This window comes from Ovis canadensis, chromosome 1 (genome assembly GCF_042477335.2).
Source record: "Ovis canadensis isolate MfBH-ARS-UI-01 breed Bighorn chromosome 1, ARS-UI_OviCan_v2, whole genome shotgun sequence".
NCBI classification, from domain to species: Eukaryota; Metazoa; Chordata; class Mammalia; order Artiodactyla; family Bovidae; genus Ovis; species Ovis canadensis.
The window spans coordinates 231200270-231212917 of NC_091245.1; positions in this window are offsets into that span (position 1 = coordinate 231200270).

The window sequence follows — 12648 nt, forward strand, 5'->3', positions numbered from 1 at the left end:
GCTTGCTTTTTGCATAAATAATTAGTGAATTACAACTGAAGGAAGTAGCCTCTGTGTAATTAATTTTTGCATCCTCCAAAACCATTTGCTCTGTTACTTAACAGGGTCTTTTAACTTTTCACCACCTTTCTAGGCAATATTTACATTTTGCAAACCACACAGCAGTACTCTGGACACTGCTTTTCCGGTCGTCTAAGCCATACATTCACTGATTCGTGGATCAACAGAAAAGGAATAATCAATATCATTTCTAGAATTCACATTAAGCTGTTTTGAAGAAGGTTCACTCCAAAGCTTGTAAGTGCCTTTTCAACATTATTGGAAAATAACACATTTTTAGATGTGAGACTGGGGTCAGATTTCCCCAAAACTTGCCTTAACGCCTACTTTCAAAACCCTTCATCAGTGATGCCTGGCTACCTCTCTAGCTTTGCTTCTCTCATTCCCACAAACCCACCCTAGTTATAAATATATTGTTGCTGTTTAATTGCTAATTTGTGTCCCACTCTTTTGCCATCCCATTTACTGTAACACACTAGGTTCCTCTGTCCATGGGATTTTCCAGGCGAGAATATTGGAATAGGCTGCCATTTCCTTCTCCAAGGGGGTCTTCCTGACCCAGGGGTCAAACCCTGATCTCCTGCATTGGCAGGTGAGTTCTTTAACACTGAGCCATGAGGGAAGGCCAGCTTTAAACATACCAAACTATCAATAGCCTCCCAAACATGATATGTTGGGCTTCCCTCCTGGCTCAGATGGTAAAGAATTCCCCTGCAATGTGTGAGACCTGTGTTTGATCCCTGGGTTGGGGAGATCCCCTGGAGGAGGGCATGGCAACCTATTCCAGTATTCTTCCCTGGAGAATCCCCATGGACAGAGGAACCTGGCAGTCTACAGTCCATGGGCTTGCAAAGAGTCAGACACGACTGAGTGACTAAGCACAAACATGATATGCTCTTTCAAATGACTGTGCCTTTACACATGCTGTATTCCTTATTTACCTGGAACATTCTCCCCTGGCTGAAGTTTCTCTCCTGCTTCTACTGGAAGATTCAGAGCAGCCATCACCAACTGCTGCAGACACCTGTGACTTGCCTGGATGCTACCTGAGCAACTGTATGTATAGGCCTGTCACCTGCCATTGTTTGTTTACTTATCCGTCTGCCTAAAACATGAGCTCCCTGAGGGCACTCCTTCTGCCTTCCATTCCAGTGCTGTCCAATGGAAATATCATGGCAGCCGCATATGCAATTTAAAATTTTTTAGTAGCCACATGATAAAAGGCAAAGGGGAACAGGTTAAAGTAATTTTAATAATATTTTATGTAACCCAATAGATCTAAAATATTATTTTTAAAATATGTAGCCAATATAAAGAACTATGAATAAAGACATTCTACATTCTTTTTTTCCCATGGTGAATCTTCAAAATCTAGCATATATTTTCCACTTGGAGCACACGTCACAATTGTGTTTGGCCCAGCCACTGTTGAAGTGCTCAACAGCCAACATACGGCTTATGTCACCATGTTGGACTACATAGCTCTATGCCATTGCTTCTAGGGCAGTGTCTGCAACCCATAAGATACTCAAGAAATGTTGCTGACAAACGAGCATCCATCACAAGCAACAATAATTACTGCATCTTTAGTGTCATAAGGTTGAAAATTCCTTGTATGTCATTATGATAAAAATTTTTTAAGTAAATCTTCCTATAATCTCCGGGTTCTATAAATTACTAGGTGCATGGATTGATTCAGTTAATCATGTCTCATAATAAGTAACAGTATGACCAACAATCTTACTGTGCTTCAGCCTTCTCCTCCATACTGTGTGGAATAACTTAGGAAGAGAACACTTTTCCAAGAGTTAATTGTCTTCTTAGGGCACAGATTCCCACAGGGTCCAGAGATATGCAAGCTTCTTTGATTCTAATTTGCTTAATTTTCTTTAAAATGTCTTCTGTCAGATCAGTTGCTTGGGCACAATCCTGTTCACTTCCTGCACCCTTTCTGTTTCTCAGTGATTACTCTGTTTACCAGCTTTCCTAACAAGGCAGAGGTGGGGCCAGTAGCACAAATGGAACCCCATCTACCACATATCTAAATACTTACAAACCATATGAACAAACTGTTAAATAAAGTACATTCACCCTTCACTGTTAAATAAAATACATGCACCCTTCACCACTGACAAACGTATACCAAAAATACAAAAATTCAAAATATTCATGTAAGGTTTTAATTTTTTTTTATGTTCTATTAATGGGCCAGTATTGACTCATTGGAAAAGACTTTGATGCTGGGAGGGATTGGGGGCAGGAGGAGAAGGGGACTACCGAGGATGAGATGGCTGGATGGCATCACGGACTCGATGGACGTGAGTCTGAGTGAACTCTGGGAGTTGGTGATGGGCAGGGAGGCCTGGCCGTGCTACAATTCATGGGGTTGCAAAGAGTCGGACATGACTGAGCAACTGAACTGAACTGAACTGAATGGGCCAGTGATATTTAGAAGAGTAATGAACATAAAAATGTATGATTGATAATTGTTCACTTAAAATATAAAAGTTATTTTTCCTGAAGATATACTGTGTTATTATAATTAAGGTTTTCATATACTTTGTGTTCTAGAGAAGGGACTGATTGAAGGCAGGAATCAGCGAACGTTTTCCGCAAAAGACAAACAGTCAATATTTTCAGCATCGTGGGCCACATGGTCTGTTGCCACCACTCAGCTCTGCTGTTGTCATGGGAAAGCAGTTATAAGCAGCACATAAACTGTGACTGGGTCCCAATTAAGCCTCACTGATAGACATTACAGACAGAATTTCATATGATTATTTTATACCACAAATATTACTGTTCTTTTGATTTTTTTCCAACTATTTAAAATGTAGATACATCCTTAGCATGCAGACTACAAAAACAGGTACACATTTGGTCTGCAAAGGATAGTCTGCTAAACTCTGCTATAAATAATTGAAAAACAAAATGCAGTTGATTTCAAAGTGTGCAAAGTTTGAGTCTAGTATAGAAAAATGTAAATTAAAATAAACATAAAAATACAAAAATAAATAATTTCTCATGCTTTCAAAAAAGTTATTTTTATTTTAAAATATTAAAATTGACTACTAAAAGGCAAATATACATTTCAATCACTCAATATAAAATTTTAAATTAAAATCATTTAAATATTTCAGAAATTCTCAATTTCCATTTCAGTCCCCATAATTCTTAGTTTTTTTAATGCCAGTGCCAAATATAGTCCATTTTCAGCTTTTATTTGAAATGGAAGGTCTTTATTTTAAGCCCCTTCTGTTCACTTCCCAATTCTAATTAACAATTTGCACACTTGAGAAATACAGCATGGTTTATTTTAAGACTAATTTTTTTCAGTGTCCTACTTAATTTGTACTCAGCCTGAGAAATTACAGATAACAGCTTTTAATTACTGAAAAACAGATCTACAAAATGCTTAGGCATGCCATTCATATATCCTTTGACAGATATTCTTTGACCAATATGAATACCTCAATTTATCATCTATTTCAGTAAAACTCAAATGTATACGATTGTCTTTTGCATAAAGTTGTGTCTTGGACATTCTGGGAGATGACGCCAGTGGGAAAAGAAAAATTACCAAAGGTAGATAATGATAATACATTCTATTATTGCATTAGTTTGCAAAGCACTTCCATATACACTATTTCTTTTAATTTTTAAAAATTCATGATGTCAGAAGTGCCCCTATGCTTGACTTCATTCTCCCCGTAGTACTTTTGGCTACACTTCTCAGCTTGAAATTCCCTTCCTCCATGAAACCATCCCCAGTTTTATAAAAGTCCTACCTCTATGTGACCAATGCTCCTTGTACCTCATTAAACTAACCGAGCTGTTTGGCAAGAGCTGGGTCACATCTGCAGACTGTGACCTTCCTAAGGGTTAGGACTGCAATTTTATTCATATTTGGATCTCAGCAGCCAGCATGATGCACAGCAAGGTACATGTGCTCAGGAAATCAATGACCAGTTCATGTGTTCATTTAACAAATATTTGTTAAATGCCTTTTATGTTCCAGCTAAGGTTCTTTCTAGGTGCTGGAGATACAACAGTGAAACAAAAGAGATAAAACCCCTGATCTTGTGAAGCTGTCATTCTAAGAGGGAAGACAATCAATGAAACAGATCAGGAAAATATACAGTATGTTTGATAATTGTAAGCACCATGGAGAAAAATTGAGCGGGGAGGGGCATAATGAGTGTTGTTGAGACTGGGTTACCTCATTGAGAACGTGACATTTAAGTAAAGACTTAAGGAAAGAAGGAAACAAACCACACAGATACCTGGGGGAAAGAGGGCGGGGAGGATGCCTGGTCTGTCAAGGCCAGAGTGACTGGTACCAGGTGAATGAATGAGAATCAGTCAGGGTAGAGGTCAGGGGAGAGACAGGCATTCAGATCCACAGTCTCGAAGATTACTGCAAAGACTGAAATCCATTGGAGGGTTTTGAGCAGAGTAGTGACATATTCGATTGAGGTTTTAGCAAGATTACATTCATTAAAAGAATGTACATGTGGAGAAGCTGATGCATAAAGAAAGCATTTTGCCTGAACACACATTAACACTTAGAAAATGTGGGATGAGAATTTAGGCTTCCTAACCTGTCTGATAGTTCTCATGAGTGTCAATATGGTTGAAAAGAATGATTTTTGTTTCCCTGTAAATTGTTCATTGATTATGTTAGGGCCAGTTGATTACTCACAGGAAAAAGAAATCGATCAATTCTGATATTTTAACTGGATAATCCCAACTTTCTACATATGTTGAATATTTAAAATTGTGCCTTTTTTTTTTTTTTGGCATTGTCCAGACAACATATTTGGAAGTGAGATAAACTGTTTCATTTTCATTTAGCTACCCTTGGGTTATTTATGTACCAAATTGGTCTCTTCAATTTTATTTATGTTCATGACAAGTATCACTTGGGGGCAGTTAGCCATGAATTTGAAAGTTATATGACATTCATTTCTAAAAATAATTCTACATATATTTATACATAAGTATCATAATATCAAACGAATTTGTTTTATTTTCCCCTACCCTCCTCCCAACATCTGAATCCTTAGGTACAGATTGTCAACCTGATGTTTAGGTCATATAGACATAACATTGATTACTTATCTCCCTGAAATATTATCTCTGTTCTTGAAAGGAGAAAGAATATTCACTTAAACAGCTGACAAATGGTATATAACATGAGATATTATCAGTATTACAATACTGCTAAATTGCCATTATTGAAATAAAACTTCTGAATAGTACATTTTTATTATTCAACACTTCACTGGCAAAAGGATATCACGGATGATGGTTAAATAAATTATTGAGATAAATAAAAGTGATGACTCAACAGGGATTTAAACAGAGTAGGAGCTACAAATATTTAATGAATTTTCATTAAAGACAATGGACTGAGAAAGAACCCTGAAAATTGTCATCAATTTCATTAAACTTTTTAAAATTTCAACCTTATTGATGTATAATTGACATATAAAACAGTAAAATATTTAAAGTGTACATTGTGATGATTTGATATAAATATATTTACGTATTGTGAAAGGATTCCCCTCCATCTAGTTAGCTAATACATCTATCACATCACATATTATTTTATTTTAGTGAGAACATTTAGTTCTACTATCTTAGTAAATTTCAGTTATAAAATAGAGTGCTATCAACTATAGTCACCGTATTTTACATTTGATCCTGAGATTTTATTCATCTCATAGCTGGAAGTATGTACCCTTTCACCAACCTCTCCCTATTTCCTGCAAACTTCAGCCCTTGGCAACCACCTTTCTACTCTTTGTTTCTATGAGGTTGATCTTTTTAGATTTCACACTGAAGCGGTAACCACACATTATTTGTCTTTGCCTGATTTATTTCATTCAACACAATACCCTCGAGTTTCATCCTCATTGTTGCAAGTGGCAGAGTTTTCTTCTTCCTTATGAGTGAATAATATTAAATATATATCTAGATACATACCCAGTAGTAAGATTGCTGAATCACATGGTAGTTGCATTTTTAATTTTTTGAGGACCCTTCATAGTTTTCCATAGTGAAAGTGAAAGTGAAGTCACTCGGTCGAGTCCGACTCTTTGCGACCCCATAGACTGTACCTACCACGTTCTCTGCCCATGGGATTTTCCAGGCAAAAGTACTGAAGTGGGTTGCCATTTCCTTCTGCAGAGTATCTTCCAGATTCAGGTATCAAACCTGGGTCTCCCGCAGTGTGACCAGATGCTTTACCGTCTGAGCCACCAGGGAAGTCCTTTCCATAGTGGCTGTACCATTTGCATTTACTACCAACAGAGGAGGAAGGTTCCCTTTCTTCCACATTCTCAACAACACTTATCTCCTCTCTTTTTGGTGACAGCTATTTTAACAGGTGTGAGGTAACAGATTTTTGTTTTAGTTTTCATTTCCCTGATGACTGGTAATATTGAGCCCTTTCTCATGTATCTGTTGACCATCTGTATGACTTTTTTTGAAAAATGTCTGTTCCGTACCTCTGCCTAATTTTTTTTTATCAGGTTTTGTTTTGTTTTGTTTTTTGGCTATTCAGTTGTATGAATTCCTTATATATTTTGGATATTAACTCCTTAGAAGCTATATGCTTTGCAAATATTCTATCCATTCCATAGCTTAACTTTTCATTTTGTTTATGATTTTCTTTGCTATGTAGAAGCTTTTTATGATGTAGTCCATTTGTTTCTTTTAACTTTTGCTGTCTTTGCTTTTGGTATTGTATCCTGAAAGTCATCATCAAGACTAATAAAGGAGCCTATCCCTGTGTTTTCTTCTAGGAGCTTTATGGTTTCAGGCCTTCAGTTAGTTCAGTTCAGCCACTCAGGCGTGTCTGACTCTTTGTGACCCCATAGACTACAGCATGCCAGGCATCCCTGTTCATCATCAACTCCTGGAGTTTACCCAAACTCATCTCTATTGAGTTGATGATGCCATCTAAACATCTCATCCTCTGTTGTCCCCTTCTCCTCCTGCTTTCAGTTTTTCCCAGCTTCAGGGTCTTTTCAAATGAGACAGTTCTTCACATCAGGTGGCCAAATTATTGGAGTTTCAGCTTCAGCATCAGTCCTTCCAATGAATATTCAGGAATGATTTCCTTTAGGATTGACTGCTTGGATCTCCTTACAGTCCAAGGGACTCTCAAGAGTCTTCTCCAACACCACAGTTCAAAAGCATCAATTCTTCGGCCCTCAGCTTTCTTTATAGTCCAACTCTCACATCATACATGACCACTGGAAAAACCATAGCCTTGATTAGATGGACCTTTTTTGGCAAAGTAATGTCTCTGCTTTTGAATATGCTATCTAGGTTGGTCATACTTTCCTTCCAATGAGTAAGTGTCTTTTAATTTCATGGCTGCAATCACCATCTGCAGTGATTTTGGAGCCCAAAAAAATAGTCAGCCACTGTTTCCACTGTTTCTCCATCTATTTCCCATGAAGTGATGGGACCGGATGCCATGATCTTCGTTTTCTGAATGTTGAGCTTGAAGCCAACTTTTTCACTCTCCTCTTTCACTTTCATCAAGAGGCTCTTTAGTTCTTGTTCACTTTCTGCCATAAGGGTGGTGTCATCTGCATATCTGAGGTTATTGATATTTCTCCCGGCAATCTTGAATCCAGCTGAGTTCATCCAGCCCAGTATTTCTCATGATGGACTCTGCACAGAAGTTAACTAAGCAGGGTGACAATATACAGTCTTGGCATACTCCTTCCCCTATTTGGAACCAGTCTGTTGTTCCATGTCCAGTTCTAACTGTTGCTTCCTGACCTGCATTCAGATTTCTCAAAAGGTAGATCAGGTGGTCTGGTATTCCCATCTCTTTCAGAATTTTCCACAGTTGATTGTGATCCACACAGTCAAAAGCTTTGGCATAGTCATTACATTCACATCTTTAATCCATTTTGAGCTGATTTTTGTGTGTGTTGTAAGGTGGGGTCCAGCTTCATTCTTTTGCAGGTGGCTGTCCAGTTTTCCCTAACCATATATTGAAGAGACTAATACTCTTGCCTCCAATGTATATTCTTGCCTCCTTTGTCATAAATTAATCAACCATCTGTGTATGGGTTTATTTCTGGGCTCTCTATTTTGTTCTCTCTATTCTTATGGAAAAACCCAAATGAACTTTTTGGCCAATCCAATAATTAGTAGCTTGTGTCTAGACATACCTCTCTGGGCTTAATCACTCACTGACTCTCCAGACACATCTCTCTCAGGCCCCACTGGATTTAAAGTTAAGCATCATCTGATAAAAGCTAAGCTACACTGTTACCCTGCCCACATCTCTCACCACACTTGCTAACCTAGGCATTGTCAGACCTGTGGATTGCATGGATCAGTGATATTTTAGAAGACAGTTTTACTGTTGTTGTTAGGGACAAAGGCTACTTCATGGGTTGCCTTACTTTTATTTCACTAAGTTACAACAATTTTAAAGTACCAATTTCTAGAATTACCATTTTACTCCATGTGTTTTACTGGCCCAGTGACTTGTTCAAAGTTAGTTACTATGGGCTCTTCATTACTTAAGACTTGGTCTTCTGATCCAAGGTCAGTGTTAAGAACTGCAATTTCATTCTAAAAACACCATAGGTCTGCTAACCAAAAATCATGATTAGATATCTGAAACAGAGGGAAAATGTGGTGGGGAGAGAAGTTAGAAAATGGGCTTGAACAGGTGCATGAGAATGGAAGAAAAAAGAGGTAACATCCTTACAGTAGCACAAACCAGTTAGAAAATGATGATTAGGTAAGTAATAATTGGGATTCTGTGAAAAATAATAGAGGTTATGATAATCATAGATGATACTTGATGAAAATCACTCTATTGGTGCATTTAGAAAGTGAAAAGTCTTAATCAAAGGAGTTGGAAGGACTTAAGTAAAGAGGAGATGCTGGAGATGGCAGTTAGAAAGATTGTGGATAAGGTCAGGAATTAGACAAGAATCAGAAAGTTGGAACAGAAATATAGAGAGGTATCTGAAAAAAAAAGTAGTGAAGGCAGCAATGTGCTATTTTACAAATAAGTTAGAACAAACATTCAGAGCCATCAGTGAGCGCTCACTAATTCTGGGCTACTGAGGCATAGATTTTCAATACCATTAATTTGGCAATTAATCATATGCTGTCTTGTGACATTCTTTATATTGTTTGAGCAGTTATTACATCTTGCATTATTGAGCATATCTGATTATACCATCTCTTCAGGATGTTCTGGGACTGAGGACATTTCGGGTGAAGCTAGCTGGTGGGAGTGAAGTCTCAATTCTATGTGAGATGGAAAAAAATTCTGGTTTTTGAACAAATTTTGTCTGGAAGATGGTCTGTATGCCCCAATTCTATGTAGATTATGCAAGGAAAGTGTCTAGTATGTAGGCTTGTATCTATTATTTGATGGTAGTGAGGAGATACTCAAGTGAACTAAAGTAAATTACAACATACAGGTCATAAGGTTTCAAATGGGATTAACATTTCTGACAGATGGTAGGAGAATATTGAAAGGAGGCTACAGAATCTTCCCTAGAAGATTTCAAAGTATCTTGAGATAGTTTGGAACATAATAAAGATGGGATTTCAAATGCCAGACTGTCACCCAGTGCTTTTCTGTACAAAATTTTCACCAGTCTCCAGTGAAATGAGAAAAACAAACAAAGAGAAAGGCAGCACAATAGGTAAGGATGCAAACTCATAGATGGCACAGTACAGGTACAGTTGCTAGATGCTCTTTTTGGAGAAGGACTATTCATTCCGTACTGCAAGATTTTATCCTTTCTAGATTTGGCAGGGGGGGGGGCCGGGGGACGCGGATTAAAATACTTTTAGTAAAATCATGGAGATAGGAGAAACTAGTATTTTCTAAAGGTCATTAATTATTAAGTAAAAATTATCATTCTTAAAAACTTTTTTCCCTATCAAAAAAATGTCTTTTTAAATATTTGTTGTCCCATGCAAACTACAGGTGGGCAACACCTAGGGTATTGGTCATGGAGGGAGATATGGGCGAGGAGACAGGCAGCTCTGCTTTTGCCAGACGATTCTTTAAAATGAGTGGGGCCTATGACAGATGGGTCCAGAGAGTCAGCAGATGTATCAGCCTGGGGAAGTACATCTAGACACAAATTGCCAGTAATATCAAGAGGCAATGGTTATTAAAAGATTACTCTATGTCACTATGTGAAATGAATATTATCACTAACTCATTTTTACAGATAAGGAAACTGAGAGGTAAGGAAGATTAAGTAACTTGTCCAAGGGCACAAACTGGCAAGTGCTGATAGCAGGATTTGAACCCATATTTGCACAAATTAAATGCTTGAGTTCTTGTTTACTGTGCTATTCCAACTTCCATTAAGTTTAAGTGGTTGTTAGAATCCCTCAGTACAGAAAAGCCTGCCAAGAGGACCAGTGTGGAAAGAAATTTAAAAACCAAGAGAGAGTGGTCCTTGGCTAAAGGCAAGAGTGATAGTGAGACAAGATGGTAATTCACTCTGTCCAGTGTAAGAGGGAGCTAAAGCACAGAAGCTATTGGTTTTGGCCAACATGAGGCCACCTGAGGCCAACCTGAGGTCACATCAGGGAATGGAATGAGCTATTTATAGAGTTATTTAGCTAGAAGCAATATCACAAAGAAAAGAGGCGACTGATTCAACCAAACCACACATCTGGATCCCGATAGATGGTTTTAGATCAGAGCAACCAGCTAAATAATTCAAAAGAGTGCATAGAGAAAGCATGAGAGCAAAGAAATCCATGGTCAGATTTAGAATTATCAAAGAATACATTGTTTATTAGTTCAACAAATATTTTAAGTGTTCATCCTATGTCAGGATTTAAACACCAGGGTGCATTGGTAAACAGGCAGACAAATTGCCTGCCCTCATGGACCTTACATTCTAATGTGACCAAGGGACAATAAAAAATAGATATATAAAATATGAGAAAATGATCAAGACAAAGGGACAAAGAGTAGCAGAGTGGGTGCAATTTTAGACACTTAGTGGTGATATGCATCATACACCCCAGCACTCTACAACCACTCTCAAAAACTTTAGCACATCTCAAAATACTACCCTCTAACATATTTAACTTATATGCAGAGTACATCATGAGAAACGCTGGGCTGGAAGAAGCACAAGCTGGAATCAAGATTGCTGGGAGAAATATCAATAACCTCAGATATGCAGATGACACCACCCTTATGGCAGAAAGCGAAGAGGAACTAAAAAGCCTCTTGATGAAAGTGAAAGAGGAGAGTGAAAAAGTGGGCTTCAAGCTCAACATTCAGAAAACGAAGATCATGGCATCCGGTCCCATCACTTTATGGGAAATAGATGGAGAAACAGTGGAAACAGTGTTACACTGTTTTGGGGGCTCCAAAATCACTGCAGATGGTGACTGCAACCATGCAATTAAAAGACGCTTACTCCTTGGAAGAAAAGTTATGACCAACCTAGATAGCATATTCAAAAGCAGAGACATTACTTTGCCAACAAAGGTCCATCTAATCAAGGCTATGGTTTTTCCAGTGGTCATGTATGGATGTGAGAGTTGGACTGTGAAGAAAGCTGAGTGCCGAAGAATTGATGCTTTTGAATTGTGGTGTTGGAGAAGACTCTTGAGAGTCCCTTGGACTGCAAGGAGATCCAACCAGTCCATTCTAAAGGAGATCAGTCTTGGGTGTTCTTTGGAAGGAATGATGCTAAAGCTGAAACTTCAGTACTTTGGCCACCTCATGCGAAGAGCTGACTCATTGGAAAAGACTCTGATACTGGGAGGGATTGGGGGCAGGAGGAGAAGGGGACAACAGAGGATGAGATGGCTGGATGGCATCACCAACTCAATGGACGTGAGTCTGAGTGAACTCTGGGAGTTGGTGATGGACAAGGAGGCCTGGCGTGCTGCGATTCATGGGGTCTCAAAGAGTCGGACATAACTGAGTGACTGGACTGAACTGAAATGAACAGAGCGACATATGTAACAACATGTAACATATAGCTTCTGTTAGAGAATATTTTAAAAGCAAAATATCGGTCAATAGGACAATATCACAAGAGACAGACCAAGATGATTATACTTTATATTAGAAGACAGTCCTGTCAAGACTCATCTCTTGAGTTGGGTACCTGCCTATATCCTTCGCCCTTCAGGGTGTGTAGATGGTAATGAATTCAGTACAATACAGGCATCACTCCACAACATCACTGCCAGGTTCAATTCTTGACATAAAACTAAATACCAGATTAAGAGCCAGAATATACAGGATACTTTACTCTGAGCCTATCAAGTGTTTCATTTTGCGCTGAAATGGTTTCAAAACATTATGAACAAACCAGGATGTTTAAGACAACGAATGGACATATACCCCCATCCTGTACACAAATCTATATTAGCTATAATGTATCCAATGACTATGACTTTGAAAAGCATTATCTAGATCCAACCAGTCTATCCTAAAGGAGATCAGTCCTGGGTGTTCATTGGAAGGACTGATGTTGAAGCTGAAACTTCAATACTTTGACCACCTGATGCAAAGAGCTGACTCATTGGAAAAGACCCTGA